The sequence below is a fragment of the Camellia sinensis genome, chromosome 13 (assembly GCF_055761805.1).
Source record: "Camellia sinensis isolate YWXY chromosome 13, ASM5576180v1, whole genome shotgun sequence".
In the NCBI taxonomy this organism is placed as follows: domain Eukaryota; kingdom Viridiplantae; phylum Streptophyta; class Magnoliopsida; order Ericales; family Theaceae; genus Camellia; species Camellia sinensis.
This window is the reverse complement of record NC_138973.1, coordinates 114,276,676-114,293,562: the sequence shown is the minus strand read 5'-3', so window position 1 is coordinate 114,293,562 and position 16,887 is coordinate 114,276,676. Positions and strand designations below refer to the sequence as shown.

Below are 16,887 nucleotides of genomic sequence, written 5' to 3'. Positions count from 1 at the left end.
GTATTTTTATATTTTTAGATCCACTTAATCTTGATATACTTAAAATATATAAAATTTGTACAAAAATCTTTAAAAGATTTATTTAATACAACAAAATACAAAAATGTATTGAATTTTCTTATTTTTTATTTATTTATTTTTTTTTGGCGAATTTTTTTTTTAAAAAGTTATATAAATATTATACTTTTTTAGTGTATCTAGATTAGACATATCTAAATTTTTTTTAAAAACTATGTAAAATATTAATGAGGGATTTTAAATGCTGATTATGGAATTTTGACCAAATCAATAATTGCAGACATGTGAAAAGGAATTGAAAAAAAATTGATAAATACTGATAAAATTTTTTAACTAAATCAATAAATATTGAGATTTTTTTTTTATAATAAAAAATTAAAAAATTGAGATGGAGATAAGCTCCCAGGCCCTGGTTCCCCTTTGGCTTAAATATACAGTATAGATTTGTTGAGAAAGCCCTAACCATCAACCGAGAGAGGCGAACTCGAATGCAGAGGGCGGGTGACAGCGACTCCAACGGTGGCTACGGCGAGGCGAGGTGAGGTGAGGCGGCAGTGAGGTCCCTTCTGTCTTCATTCGTTCATATATATGTATACTAGTGGGTGGCACACACGATGTGTGTGCAATTTAAATAAGTAGGAATAAAAAAAAATAATAATGAAATTAATATTATAATGTATACTTAGCTTAAGTGGTATGAGTCATCGTACTTAAACCCGTGGTCATGGGTTCAAGCCTTGCCCATCTCTTTGTTTAACTTTTTTTTAAAAAATAAAAAATACTGCCACATGGCATGGGGAGAGTAAAGCTTCAGGACACCATAAGAGGTGTTCACTTTATAATAGTATAGATAGATATATATATATGATTTCTTGAGTTTGACATCTTTGTTGATTTCTTACATGGGTTTGATTTAAGTGGTTCAATTTCTTTGGTTTTATGGGTTTGATGTCATAAATGGGTTTGATTGGGTTTGATTTGAGTGGTTTGATTCCTTTCCCCCTCTTTTCCTTTCTCTCTCTCATCAGTTTCCAAGCCCTAATCAGTTTCAAAGAACAGAGGCGAAACAGAGCCCTAATCCGTTGATTGTGTATGTATTTGCATGTATTCTGATTATTTGTATTGAAATTTGATGCTATGATTGCAATAGTAAAGCATTTATTTTCTTTCCTTTTTATGATTATTTCTCAGAGAATTTTTAAAGGTATTAAAGTAAAGTTGAAAATATTATGGTTTGTTTAGTGATGTTTATGATGATTTTGGACAATACCCATGATGTCATACATGGGTTTGATTTATTTTCACTTGTTAATTGCTCACAGATTAGTCACACCTTCTTGTTCTTTATTAAACACAGAATTCTTACCCAAAAAAGGGAAAAATTACTTGACAATAAGAATCTTTAGCTGAATTGAAGCACCTTGTGATGGCTTGGCCTTATAAAAACTAAACAATGAAGACAACCAGCTGGCTTTTATTTAATGAAGTTTTTGTTAGTTAAAGTATAAAACATGGAGTAAAATAAGGTTTAATGAAGGAATTCAAAAGATTTTTACTTTTAGATGTCATTGTTTTTATTATCCTTGATGTTAAAGTATATTTTAAAAATTTTAAAGCTTATTTAAGTAGGAGAGAAAATGAAGTTCAAAACAGTTTGATCGATGGAATTGCTCATTAGGTTTTTCTATTTCACAAATTGGGGAGAACCCTTGTTTTATAGATTCAAAGCTGGTCCTTGTTGTTGAAGCCCTAGGTCAGCTCTCTTTCTCTCTCTGTATGTTTGTATGTGCTTATGCTTGTGTTTTTCCAATTTTGTTTATTCAATCAGATTTGATTCTTTGTTGTTTGTCCAGAAGCTGTTTTATTTAACTTTTTGCTCTTTTTCTTTTTCTTCTTTGGGGTTGTGGGTGAGATTGTTTGATAAGAAAAAGTATAGTTTTGGATTGACCTTTTAGAATCCTCTATTTGTTTGTTACTCTAATTCTTGTATTAGGGTTGTTGGGTTTTAATGAGATCATTTTTGTGCTAATATTTGATTGGATTAAGTTCATCGATCTCTAGTTTCTAATGGAATTTAGGGCATTTCTTGCATTTGTTGATGCTTTGATATTATCTTTCTCAGTTTCTTATATTGGCTATAGGGTGTCAATTAAATTTCTTGTTTTTACTATCTATTAGAATATATAGGATTCAGTCACTTGTTAAGGAATAAAAAAAGGGATTTGCATCCTTGCTATCCCTCGTAGCTCTAAGATAATGTGTCAAACTAATGGAGTGACAACTTCTTGTAAGAATCAATGTTTTTTTAGAGAGCTTATAAGAATGTTTCCCTTTGGCTTAAGGAGAAGTAATTAGAAAAAGATCAAATATCAGGCATAAAAGCTTTTTCATAACCTGGAGAAAGGAGGCTCTTAGTGTATTTTTAATTTACCTATTGGAAGCCCTCTTATTGCCATTTATGTTGTGATTGTGGTCTGATCTCCATTCTAAATGTGACATTTTATTTATGCAAATAAGAAAACTATTATTGTGTTATGAAAGTATTTGAATGTCCAAATTGTTTTCAAGTTGCTTTTGGCTTCAAGGATTGTTTGTTCATTCGTATATAATTATCGTATGGGATAGGTATCATGATGCATGAACATGTAGGAATTATTTAGAGTTGTTGTGATGGTTAATTAATATGCATGTTAATGTGTATAGAATATATATTTGGGAGAAGTATACAAAATGGACAGGAGTTCGATTGAATTTTCCAAATAGAATGTCGAGGGAATACATGAATGGGATCGACCGATTTTTGGTGTTTTCATACACCAATAGGGCTAGAGGTTCGATGATTTGTTGTCCATGTAAGAAATGCAAGCATCGCTATCATCTTGTCCAAGATACTGTACAAGAGCACTTGATTTCAAATGGCTTTTTAAACAAATACAAACATTGGATTACCCAGCAGGTTCATATGGAGTTGAAGGATGAGATTAGAGAGGAGTTAAGGGAGGAGATGCGAGCAGAGCTTTCGACACACATGCAACAAATGAGAGCTGAAATGTTGGCTATTGTGTCCCAAGGAGGGAGTACAAATCACAATAGACAAGTTTGGCATAAATTATGTTTTATAAATATCTAATTTTGGCATAATTCTATCATTGAATATAAATACGATTAACAAATTATACCATAAATATCATAGATACCGGATGCATTGAGTGGCCATTGTGAATCTAGGGATTTTGAGGTCGATGAGAACCCACATACACCACCACCAGATGATGATGTAAAACTTTCAAACACTTTGCAAACTTATCGTTTATGAAAACTTCTTCTTTAGAAACTCTTTTTCAAGTAAGTTGTCTTATATAGTATGAGTAAGAAGATGGGTGTTTGGTTGTATGATTTAGGTTGTCGAAATTGCGAAATTACCTTTTTCTCAATGAGGTTAGGTTTCACTATTAGTGATTTGGACAAAATTAGATTGTCTCCAATTGGGTTATATGATAAAAATCGAAAACTTTAGAGACTAAATAGATGAAATTGATAGTGTAGGGGATAAAAGTGACATTAATCTTGATTGATAAATATATATGTTTTCTATTTGCTGTTTGAGAGTTCATTAATTTATGAACCAAGTTTGGGGGGAATAGCATATATCTTGCTCTTTGTAGGGGCCATACCATAATTTGTTTTATACAACATATCTTATTGTTTCTAAATTCTGAGTCATCAGACATGCCAACTTTTGTTTTATTAGATACATGAATATTAGTATGTTGAATCTATTTGTAATAGTTTAAAGGATCAAACGGCGTTGGATGTCAACGAAACATAGCAAACACGACTAACGAGGAACAAATGGCTTGTAGGAAAAGACAAGGCTTGAAACTGGTTCTCAATTTTGAATCTAGAGTCTAATTTTCATTTGTAAAAACTTGTCCTTTAAAAAAAAAATTTCGAGCTGGTTGATGCACTAAAATGGTCAAATGCCGTCAGATGTCACCGAAACTTCACACACACACAACTAACTAGGACAAATGATTTGTAGAAAAAAAGGGGACTCGAAATCGGTTTTCGATTTTGAATCTAGATGTAACGCCCTCAAAATAAACTCATTATATATATATCATTGACATGCATCATTTAAAGAAAACAATTTATTAATTCATTCATCAGAGTATTACTAAATAAAAGCATTACATGTAACATCGAATAAAATGCCCTACAGGCTTACATCTTTCCAAGCCAACACTTGGATACAAAAATATGAGTTCTAACTCAATACAAGAAAAGCCCTAGGCTTGAATGTTTACATGTACTAATAAATAAAGACAATTAACTAAAGATAGTCTTCTTCAAAATCCAGAAGCCAAACCCTCCCAAGCTAAGTCCTTGGAGGTAGCTTATCACCTGAACCTGAAAATGATGTTCCCATAAAGGGTGAGCCACAGCCCAGTAGAAATATACTAAACCAAATATAAGCATTGAATAAAGCAATAGCATTCAATAATTGGTTAACCAAGATAATCAGTTATATCTTTATACAGTTTCATGACATTAATGTCTAAGACACGTTTTACTTTCCAATATATTAATTCAATATAGCTCAGAACCTGGCCAAACTTCCAACAGTGTACTATATATATCAAATTCACATTCTTCCAATATCAACAAACAAATGAGACTCAGGCTCAAACCAAAACACTTCATACTTCCAATTTGATACACATTTTAGTGTTGTATCAACAAAACACTTCAATATAAATAAGCACACATAAAAGTGATGCTAATGGAGTCCATCCCCTATCTCCTCCCAAACAAAATCCGATTTAGAGGTCCATCCCCTATCTTCCCCTAAATCGTGGAGTACATCCCCTATCTCCTCCCACACACAAACAAAGTATGTAACACATAACGTATACATCACACAATCAATACACATAATGTCTGTATGAATTCAACAGTCAAAATTAATGACTCAACCAATGTGATTAGTTTCAGTTATACTAATCCACATGCATTGTCTACAACAATCACGACTATCCTCCACCGATAGCCCAAAACAGTTATTTCTAGACTTGGAAATAACTATAACAACAATTCAATAGGCAAATGATTTAAATTATCCAACTACACCAATTAATCAATAATTTCCCAATTTCATGAATTTAACCAAATTCCTCAATCCCCTTAAATCAATTATACAAATTAATTAATTATTACAACTAGGGTTTTTCCCAAAATTATCAAAGTAACCCCAACATATCAAAATACCAAAACTTAGAACAAAACTTATAAAATGGAGTAGGAAATCCCTACCTCGAAGAAAACAACCCAAATGGTGAAGACAGAGATGAGTGCCCAAATACCAATGTGCTCCAAATCGCCAAATATTCAGATTAAATGAAAGCCCTCGACTCCCTCTATCTTTTTAATAAAGCAACTAGGGTAGAAACACACTCTAAATAGATCAAATCTAAGAAAGAAGGTGAGTAGGGAGAGAGAGAAGTCGGACCTAGGGTTTGGACCCAAAAAGAAGATGAAAAAGACTGATCAAAACCCGCTGCTGCGTATATAAACTAGACAGGCTCGCTCGAGCGAATACTTGGTCGCTCGAGCGACCAGACACAGAGAAGCTACGCTCGAGCCAAGGAAGCCTTGCTCGAGCCAACAACCCAAAAGCTCGCTCGAGCGAAAGAAAACTCGAGCGAGCGAAGAACTCAAACCCTCAGGTCTGTAACCAGACACACGCTCGAGCGAAGGGACTATTGCTCGAGCGAAGAACGAACTAACTCGCTCGAGCGGAGAAAAGCTCGCTCGAGCCAAAAACCTCTGCTCTCAGGTCTAACTATAAAACACAGTCCTCGCTCGATCGAAGAAACCCTGGCTCGAGCGACGGACCAAAACAAAGAGCTCGCTCGAGCGAAGAACTTCTCGCTCGAGCGAAGAGTCAAAATTCTGGGCAGTAACCCTTTGCTCCCAAGCTCAACCAACCTGCTATAAACCTGCCTATTGCATCTCCCTACTCAGAAATAGGAAATTAAAGGACAGTAACAATCAAAATACAATGGTAAGAGCTACGGGGCCTAAGTCCGGATACAATAATCCTATGGAAAAAAACCCGGGGTCGCTATAACGAAATAGGAAATTAAAGGACGGTAACAATCAAAATACAATGGTAGGAGCTACGGGGCCTAAGTCCGGATACAATAATCCTATGGAAAAAAACCCGGGGTCGCTATAACCTCCCCCCCCCCTTCAAAGAATTTCGTCCCCGAAATTAAGCATAAGTTTATAAAAAACAAGTTTTTCTCAATTCCCAAAGATATTAAATAACAAGAATAAACAGCTTGACCCAATACTGATCACTTCATCTCTTTATCAAGAGGCATCCCACAATATATATAAAATAACATATATTTCAGCCTGTATCATTATGACGCATTATTCCTTTCAATGTTAGCAATCCCCATATCATATTCAATTGCATGATATATACAACACATTCAGCAATGTAATCAACATATGCAATGCTACACTAAACTTCTATAATGAAGCTAGTTTCAAGATACACCCATTTACTAAAACATACTCAACGTTTTACAACTTAAGACATATGTAAGGCTCTTAAGTTCAACAATATTACAAAATCTAAATACAAGATTACAAATCGATAAACATGTCCAGGTATTTTTCGCGGACTTCCAACTCACGTTCCCAAGTGGCTTCCTCCACTCCGTGATGTTTCCACAAAACTTTGAGCAAAGGGATGGTTTTGCCTCGCAAAACTTGATCCCGCCTATCCAAGACCCGAACCGGTCTCTCCTCATACGAGACATCCTCATCAACCACTAAATCGGTCCAATCCAACACATGTGATGGATCCGGCTCATATTTCCGAAGCATACTCACATGAAACACGTCATGTACTCCGGACAGCTGCGGCGGTAAAGCTAAACGATAAGCAACCTCGCCAATCCTCTCAAGGATCTCAAACGGACCAATGAACCGAGGGGACAACTTCCCGCTCTTCCCAAACCTCATCAAACCCTGTCTAGGTGATATCTTCAGAAAGACATGATCACCCACCTCAAACACCAAAGGTCTCCTCCTACGGTCGGCATAAGATTTCTGACGACTCTGTGCTGTAACGAGCCTCTTACGGATAAGCTCAACTTTCTCCGTCGTTTCCCTTACCAACTCCGGACCCAACAGAGGTGCATCACCCACCTCGGCCCAACAAACAGGAGATCTACACGGTCGGCCATACAAGGCCTCAAACGGTGCCATACCAATACTAGACTGGAAACTGTTGTTGTAGGCAAACTCCACCAACGGCAAGTGCCTCTCCCACGACCCACTAAAGTCTAGAACACAACCCCGAAGCATATCCTCAAGGATCTGAATAGTACGCTCGGACTGCCCGTCAGTCTGTGGATGATAAGCCGTGCTAAAGGCCAACTTAGTGCCTAAGGCACTCTGCAAACTCTGCCACAACCTGGCAGTAAAACGAGGATCTCTATCAGAGACGATCGTCACTGGGACCCCGTGCAATCTCACTATGTCCCGAATGTACAGGTCGGTAAGATGATCTACCGAATCTCTCACGCGCATAGGAATGAAGTGCGCCGACTTAGTCAACCGGTCTATTACCACCCAAATAGCATCACTACCCCGCTGAGTCCTCGGAAGACCCACAACGAAGTCCATAGTGACGTGTTCCCACTTCCACTCGGCAATAGGCAAGGGTTGAAACAAACCCGCTGGCCTCTGATGTTCAGCCTTCACTTGCTGACAAGTAAGGCACTTAGATACGAAAGCTGCCACATCTCTCTTCATATCCCGCCACCAGAACTGGCGACCCAAATCCCTATACATCTTAGTGCCTCCCGGATGCACCACAAGGCGTGAATGATGAAAATCTCGGAGTACCTCCTCTCGACAAGACTCTGACACAAACAGACGGTCTCGGTATCTCACACTCAGGTCGGGATACACCGTCAAACCCTTCTCAACCTTCCCACCGGAAATCTTCTCACGAAGCGATTCTACCTCAAGGTCACCCCTCTGAGCCTCTAACACTCGAGTCACAAGTGTAGGCTGTGCGACAACAGAAAACAAGGCCGCAGCCTCAACGGATTCGCCCAAAAGTAAATCAAACTCTCCAAGTGCACCCAACATCTCCCATTCTCGGATGGCTATACTAGCTATGACACCAACAGGTTTTCTGCTAAGGGCATCGGCCACCACACTGGCCTTTCCCGGATGATAATGCAATTCAAAGTCATAATCCTCTATGAACTCCATCCACCTCCTCTGCCTCAAGTTCAAGTCTTTCTGTGTAAACAAATATTTCAGACTCTTATGATCCGAGAATACCTCAAATCTCTCACCATAAAGATAATGCCTCCAAATCTTCAAGGCAAATATCACAACTGCTAACTCTAGATCATGCGTAGGGTAATTCTGCTCGTGAATTTTCAACTGACGTGAGCCATAGGCAACTACTTTCCCTTCTTGCATTAATACACAACCCAGACCCTCTCGTGAGGCGTCACAATAGACTGCATAACCCAACCCTCTCTCTGGAATAATCAATACTGGAGCGGTGGTCAGTCTAACTTTCAACTCCTGGAACGACTTTTCACAAGTCTCACTCCATACAAATTTGACTCCCTTCCGAGTCAATCTAGTCAAAGGCGAAGCTAATCTGGAGAAATCTTTCACAAACCGACGATAATACCCAGCTAACCCCAGAAAACTGCGGATCTCAAACACATTCTTAGGCTGTGCCCAATCTTGCACTGCCTCAGTCTTGGATGTATCAACAGACACTACTTCTCCAGAAACTACATGGCCTAAGAACTTGACCTCTTCTAGCCAGAACTCACACTTCCCAAACTTAGCATAAAGCTTATGGGCTCTAAGTAACTCAAGCACCACTCTCAGGTGTTCGTTGTGCTTCTCCTCAGAAGGTGAATAGATAAGGATGTCGTCCACGAAGACAACTACAAAACGATCTAAAAATTCCCAGAATATTCGGTTCATCAAATCCATAAAAACTGCCGGTGCATTAGTGAGCCCAAATGGCATCACCAGAAACTCATAGTGGCCATACCGCGTACGGAATGCCGTTTTCGGAATATCCTCCTCCCTGACTCTTAACTGATGATAACCCGATCTCAAGTCTATCTTCGAGAAACAATGGGAACCCTTCAACTGATCGAACAGATCATCTATACGAGGCATAGGGTACTTATTCTTAACCGTAGCCCGATTCAATTTCCGGTAATCTATACAAAGTCTCAAAGCACCACCTTTCTTTTTAACAAAGAGGGCCGGTGCTCCCCACGGCACTAGGACGTATAAAACCCTTATCTAGCAACTCCTGGAGCTGAATCTTCAACTCAACTAACTCGGCTGGGGCAAAACGATAAGGTGCCATAGAAATCGGCGTCGTGCTGGGCACTAGGTCAATAGAGAACTCAATCTCCCGATGCGGTGGCAAACCAATAAGATCCTTGGGAAAGACGTCCGAGTACTCACAAACCACCCTTGGCAACACAATCTGAGTCTCATCATCCTCACTAATCGAAAGGTTAGCAAGTAGACCACTAAGCTCACTCCGTCCTCGCGGAACATACCCCGGTGGCAACACATTACCAACCCGGTCCCCCAGAAAATGAAAATACTCTCCGCTCACGGTACAACAAGTGACCCTCTGGCGGTAGCAATCAATAACTGCCCGATATGACGATAACCAGTCCATACCCAAAATAACATCGAAACCCCTCATAGGCATAACTACAAAGGAAAATGGGATTCTATGATAATCCACCTCTATATCACAACCCCTAACACCTTGTTTCAAGATCAATTCACCCCCAAGAGGTGACACTACACAAATAGGAGATGCTAACTGTGCTAACTCCAACTCCAAAATAGATGCAAATGCAGCAGACACAAAGGAATGAGATGCACCCGTATCAATCAAAACATTAGCAACCGAGTTGCAAAACAAGAAGGTACCTCTCACAACTGATGGTGCCGGCACAAGATTCTGCGCGGTAACAGCGTACACGCGCCCAGACGACCTCTGATCAACCTGCTCACCCCTAGGAGCATAAGATTGCTGCACTGACTGGGACGATGAAGCCCCCTGATTGGCTCTCGAGGCCTGACCCGACTGAGCTGGCTGCTGACCCTGAATCGGCCTCAAACCAGATGCACCAGGTGTGCCACCCAACTGCGGGCAATACCTTTTCATATGCCCTGGCTGACCACACTGATAACACGAGAGTGGCTGGCCTCTACCCTGACTCTGGCTCTGAGATCGAGCCGAAGAAGATGCTGCTCTCTGAACTCCTCCCCTCTGAGGACAAACTGGAGACTTGTGGCCCAGCTGGCCACACTTGAAGCAGGTAATGTCTCCCTGACTGCCTTTCCCCGAACTAGCACTCGGCACAGGAAAAGTCGATCTAGAAAAGCTACCCTGAGACTGCTGAGGATTAAAACCCTTCTGCCTCCTACCATCACTCTGACCATCCTGACTCCTCTTGGAGCCCTTCTGTCCTTCCTCCTCCTCCTGCATCATGATTTCCATGTGGGCTGTAGCATCAACCATACGCCCATAATCCCGAATCATGGTTCCCCCAACTCTCAGCTTAAGGCCACGCCTCAACTTCTTCTCAAACTCAATACAGCGGCGTTCCTCAGACGCCACCAACTCAGGTGCAAAACTGGACAAGCTAGTAAATGCAGCCTCAAACTCGGCCACTGAAGAACTCGACTGCTTAAGCTGGCAAAACTGGTCTCGCAGCTTCTCCCTGATTGCTGGAGATAAGAACTTCTCCTGAAAAGCATTCACAAAAGCCTCCCATGTACCTCCTATACGACCCTTAGTAAATTTCCACCACTGACCCGCATCCCCCTTCAACTGGAAAGATGCCAAGGTCACTTTCAACCCTTCGTCTTCGATGCCAAGCATCTCAAACGTCTTCGTTGTCTGTTCGAGCCATTCATCTGCCTTAAGCGGCTCTTTAGGATCACCCACAAATTCATCCGGATTAGACCGGAAGAACTCCCTCTTCAGAAAGGAAGGTCCTGCATCTGCAGCAACATCCCGAGCTTGATTCTCAGCTCTGAGAATGCCTACTGACTCCCTGAATGCCCCTGCTATCTCTCGAGCTAAAGCGCCCATAGCCTGCTGGCCTACCGGCTCGGCCACATTGGCCTGGCCAATTCCTTCCTGAACTACCGGAATCTCCTCTGACACAGGCACCTCCTGCCTACCCGGCCTACCACGCCTACCGCGTCCTCGTCCTCGTCCTGACATCCTATTAAAGGAAACAAAGACATTAGCACATTAATAAATGTGTCGAAGCTAAACACTCGCGTCCTAATGCATTGGACAACAATAATTCATTCCACGTAAGCACATAATCACATAAGCACCTACGAATTTCATTCCTGGATAATGATAGTCCCAAGGCGTTACTATAGTTCCGGTTGGAAGCAGCAGTGATCAAGTGCCTTTCCAACAAGACTACTACAAACTCAAGGGTCCAATCAACATCCTAGAAACTACATTCCATACCCACATAATCACATAAACATGTTATCACATAAGCATATAACATTGCGCTATGTCTCTATTAAACGAGACGAACCCAATGTGATACTAATCACTTCCCACGTACCCAAAGTATTCAAACCCGGTACGCTCTGATACCAAGTTGTAACGCCCTCAAAATAAACCCATTATATATATATCATTGACATGCATCATTTAAAGAAAACAATTTATTAATTCATTCATCAGAGTATTACTAAATAAAAGCATTACATGTAACATCGAATAAAATGCCCTACAGGCTTACATCTTTCCAAGCCAACACTTGGATACAAAAATATGAGTTCTAACTCAATACAAGAAAAGCACTAGGCTTGAATGTTTACATGTACTAATAAATAAAGACAATTAACTAAAGATAGTCTTCTTCAAAATCCAGAAGCCAAACCCTCCCAAGCTAAGTCCTTGGAGGTAGCTTATCACCTGAACCTGAAAATGATGTTCCCATAAAGGGTGAGCCACAGCCCAGTAGAAATATACTAAACCAAATATAAGCATTGAATAAAGCAATAGCATTCAATAATTGGTTAACCAAGATAATCAGTTATATCTTTATACAGTTTCATGACATTAATGTCTAAGACACGTTTTACTTTCCAATATATTAATTCAATATGGCTCAGAACCTGGCCAAACTTCCAACAGTGTACTATATATATCAAATTCACATTCTTCCAATATCAACAAACAAATGAGACTCAGGCTCAAACCAAAACACTTCATACTTCCAATTTGATACACATTTTAGTGCTGTATCAACAAAACACTTCAATATAAATAAGCACACATAAAAGTGATGCTAATGGAGTCCATCCCCTATCTCCTCCCAAACAAAATCCGGTTTAGAGGTCCATCCCCTATCTTCCCCTAAACCGTGGTGTACATCCCCTATCTCCTCCCACACACAAACAAAGTATGTAACACATAACGTATACATCACACAATCAATACACATAATGTCTGTATGAATTCAACAGTCAAAATTAATGACTCAACCAATGTGATTAGTTTCAGTTATACCTAATCCACATGCATTGTCTACAACAATCACGACTATCCTCCACCGATAGCCCAAAACAGTTATTTCTAGACTTGGAAATAACTATAACAACAATTCAATAGGCGAATGATTTAAATTATCCAACTACACCAATTAATCAATAATTTCCCAATTTCATGAATTTAACCAAATTCCTCAATCCCCTTAAATCAATTATACAAATTAATTAATTATTACAACTAGGGTTTTTCCCAAAATTATCAAAGTAACCCCAACATATCAAAATACCAAAACTTAGAACAAAACTTATAAAATGGAGTAGGAAATCCCTACCTCGAAGAAAACAACCCGAATGGTGAAGACAAAGATGAGTGCCCAAATACCAATGTGCTCCAAATCGCCAAATGTTCAGATTAAATGAAAGCCCTCGACTCCCTCTATCTTTTTAATAAAGCAACTAGGGTAGAAACACACTCTAAATAGATCAAACCTAAGAAAGAAGGTGAGTAGGGAGAGAGAGAAGTCGGACCTAGGGTTTGGACCCAAAAAGAAGATGAAAAGACTGATCAAAACCCGTTGCTGCGTATATAAACTGGACAGGCCCGCTCGAGCGAATACTTGGTCGCTCGAGCGACCAGACACAGAGAAGCTACGCTCGAGCCAAGGAAGCCTTGCTCGAGCCAACAACCCAAAAGCTCGCTCGAGCGAAAGAAAACTCGATCGAGCAAAGAACTCAAACCCTCAAGTCTGTAACCAGACACACGCTCGAGCGAAGCTAACTCGCTCGAGCGGAGAAAAGCTCGCTCGAGCCAAAAACCTCTGCTCTCAGGTCTAACTATAAAAACGCAGTCCTCGCTCGATCGAAGAAACCCTGGCTCGAGCGACGGACCAAAACAAAGAGCTCGCTCGAGCGAAGAGTCAAAATTCTGGGCAGTAACCCTTTGCTCCCAAGCTCAACCAACCTGCTATAAACCTGCCTATTGCATCTCCCTACTCAGAAATAGGAAATTAAAGGACGGTAACAATCAAAATACGATGGTAGGAGCTACGGGGCCTAAGTCCGGATACAATAATCCTATGGAAAAAAACCCGGGGTCGCTATAACGAAATAGGAAATTAAAGGACGGTAACAATCAAAATACAATGGTAGGAGCTACGGGGCCTAAGTCCGGATACAATAATCCTATGGAAAAAAACCCGGGGTCGCTATACTAGAGCCTAATTCCCATTTGTAATAACTTATCCTTTAGAAATTCTTTTTTGAGCTAGTTGACGCACTAAAATAGTCAAACGGTGTCGAGTGTGAACGAAACCTGACGCACGTGACTAACTAGGCACAAATGACTTGTAAGAGAAATCGGGACTCGAAATTGATTCCCGGTTTTGAATCTAGAGCCTAATTCCCGTTTGTGAAAACTTGTCATTTAGAAATTCATTTTTGAGTCGGTTGATGCACTAAAATGGTCAAACGGGGTCAGATGTGAATGAAACTTGACATACACGACTAATTAGGCACAACTGACTTTTAAGAAAAAATGGGACTCGAAACCAGTTACGGATTTTGAATCTAGAGCCAAATTCTCATTTGTGAAAACTTGTCCTTTAGAAATTTTTTTGCGAGTTGGTTGATGTGCTAAAATGGTCAAACGATGTCGAATGTGAACGAAACTTAACACACATGACTAACTAGGCACAAATGACTTTTAGGAAAAAACGAGACTCGAAACTGGTTCTCGATTTTGAATCTAGAGCTTAATTCCCATTTGTGAAAACTTGTCTTTTAGAAATTCTTTTTCGAGCCAGTTGACACACTAAAAATATCAAACAACATAGGATGTGAACGAAACTAGGCACATGCAACTAACTCGGCACAAATGACTTGTAGGAAAAGATGAGACTCGAAACTGGTTCCTGGTTTTGAATTTAGAGTCTAATTTCCGTTTGTGAAAACTTGTCATTTAGAAATTTTCGAGCCGATTGACACACTAAAATGGTCAAACAACGTCGGATGTGAACGAAACTTGGCACACACGACTAAGTAGGCACAAATGGCTTGTAGGAATAGACGAGACTTAAAATCAGTTCCTGGTTTTGAATTTAGAGACTAATTCCCATTTGTGAAAACTTGTCATTTAGAAATTCTTTTTTGAGCTGGTTGACGTACTAAAATGGTCAAACAACATCTGATGTGAACGAAACTTAACACATACGACTAACTAGACACAAATGACTTGTAGGAAAAGACAGGACTCAAAACTGGTTCCCGATTTTGAATCTAGAGTCTAATTCCTGTTTGTGAAAACTTGTCTTTTAGAAATTCTTTTTCGAGCCTGTTGACGCACCAAAAAAATCAAACGGCATAGGATGTGAACGAAACTTGGCACACACAACTAACTAGGCACAAATGACTTGTAGGAAAAGACGAGACTCAAAATTAGTTCCCGCTTTTGAATTTAGAGCCTCATTTCCGTTTGTGAAACCTTGTCCTTTAGAAATTTTCGAGCCGATTGACGCATTGAAATGGTCAAACGGCATCGGATGTGAAAGAAACTTCATGCACACGAATAACTAGGCACAAATGACTTGTAGGAAAAGACCGGACTTGTCCTTTAGAAATTTTTTTCTGAGTTGATTCACGCACAAAAATGGTCAAACGGCGTCGGATGTGAACGAAATTTGACACACATGACTAATTAGGAAAAAATGACTTCTAGGAAAATATGGGACTTGAAACCGGTTCCTAGTTTTGAATCTAGAACCTAATTCCCGTTTTTGAAAACTTGTACTTTAGAAATTCTTTTTATAGCCAGTTGGCGCATTAAATTGGTCAAATGGTGTAGGATGTGAACGAAACTTGACACACACAACTAACTAGGCACAAATAACTTGCAGGAAAATGCGAGACTTGGCTGCTTCACATTGATTATTTGTTCTGTGTTTTGTGTCACCTATGTTGCATTTTTGTTATTGTTAATCTCACATCTGTTTGATGTCTAATAACATGAATTACTAGGGGCTATTGTGCCTCTATTTGACTACAATTGTTTGGCTAGATTTCTTGTTTTGTGTTTATTCAATTATTGTTAAATTATAGGAGAATGTGTTCAATCAGTACCTGGTTTAATAGTATTATCATCATTGTAAGATGTAATTAATGTTTCTTTGGATACTTCATGTATATCGATAGTCCAATTGGCGGAGGGACTTCTTATTAATGATGATCCGTTGCGTAAAATTGATGGAGTTCTCATTGGGCTCGAATATTGCGAAGTCTTTGTCTTAAAAGTGAAAAAGCCGAATGTTCGTTTGGAAACACCATCCCGAGAACTAAGAATAATTGGAGAAGATGGTGAAAGACATTGTGTGGTGCTCGATTCATGTATAAGTTGCAATCTTATTTATTTATTTATTTATTGAATTAAATATCAAATGTTTTACAATTTTGTAAGTTTGAAATTAATTATGTTGTAAATAATTGTTTTTTTTGTTTCTTTTGTAGATGCTGCCCTTTAAGTACGTGATGATATCTTCGTATATCGATATTAGAGTTTACTGTTGATGCTAAAACAAGCTATGATATATATGTTTTTTTTTTTTTTAATTTGTACTATCGATACTTTCATTTTGTTTTAGTACAAATTCGAATTCTTGAATTATCAAAAAACTATTAGTATTGTTGAAGGATATTTTATATATTTTTGTAATGAATGTTTGGTTGATACTGTATTGTTATAGGACATATATGTTATTATTATTCATAAATATATATATATATATATATGATTTTGTGAATGCGAATGTAGATGTATTTTATTTTGGAAAATACTAATAATTTGTACAGGGAAATAATTGTAATATATTATATATGCTTTTATTTTTTGCAATGCAATTAATAAAATATATATTTATTTTATGAAAATAATTTTTTTCAACAGTAATAAACCGTCCGTATCTTTTTTTTTTTTGGTGACGACATCCTAAACTGTCGCTAAAAGTGATATTTTCCCTACTTTTTTGTCTCAAGTTAAACTGTTGCAAAAGCCTTTGATTTGTTGTCGCTATAAGAAAGCGATGATTTGTAATCATCGTAAATACCTTTTGTCACGCTCCCTTCCGCGACGTTGAGACCATTGCAAAAAGTCCGATTTTTAGTTGTGATGGTTGTATTTTTCATTGGCTATAAAAGAAGCATTGTAAAGAAAAGTGAGGCAGAGCAAATAAAAGAAAAGCAAAGAGAAGTGTG

General features: G+C 38.8%; 1 long non-coding RNA gene across 1 annotated transcript; it reads left to right on the top strand.

Moving 5' to 3' along the window:
* The first annotated feature begins 465 nt into the window (after window positions 1–465).
* Window positions 466–16,360, top strand: LOC145806390 (uncharacterized). The gene is made up of 3 exons (XR_014349421.1): window positions 466–608; window positions 873–4,104; window positions 13,862–16,360. It is a non-coding gene; the product is annotated as an uncharacterized LOC145806390 (long non-coding RNA).
* The last annotated feature ends 527 nt before the right edge of the window (window positions 16,361–16,887 follow it).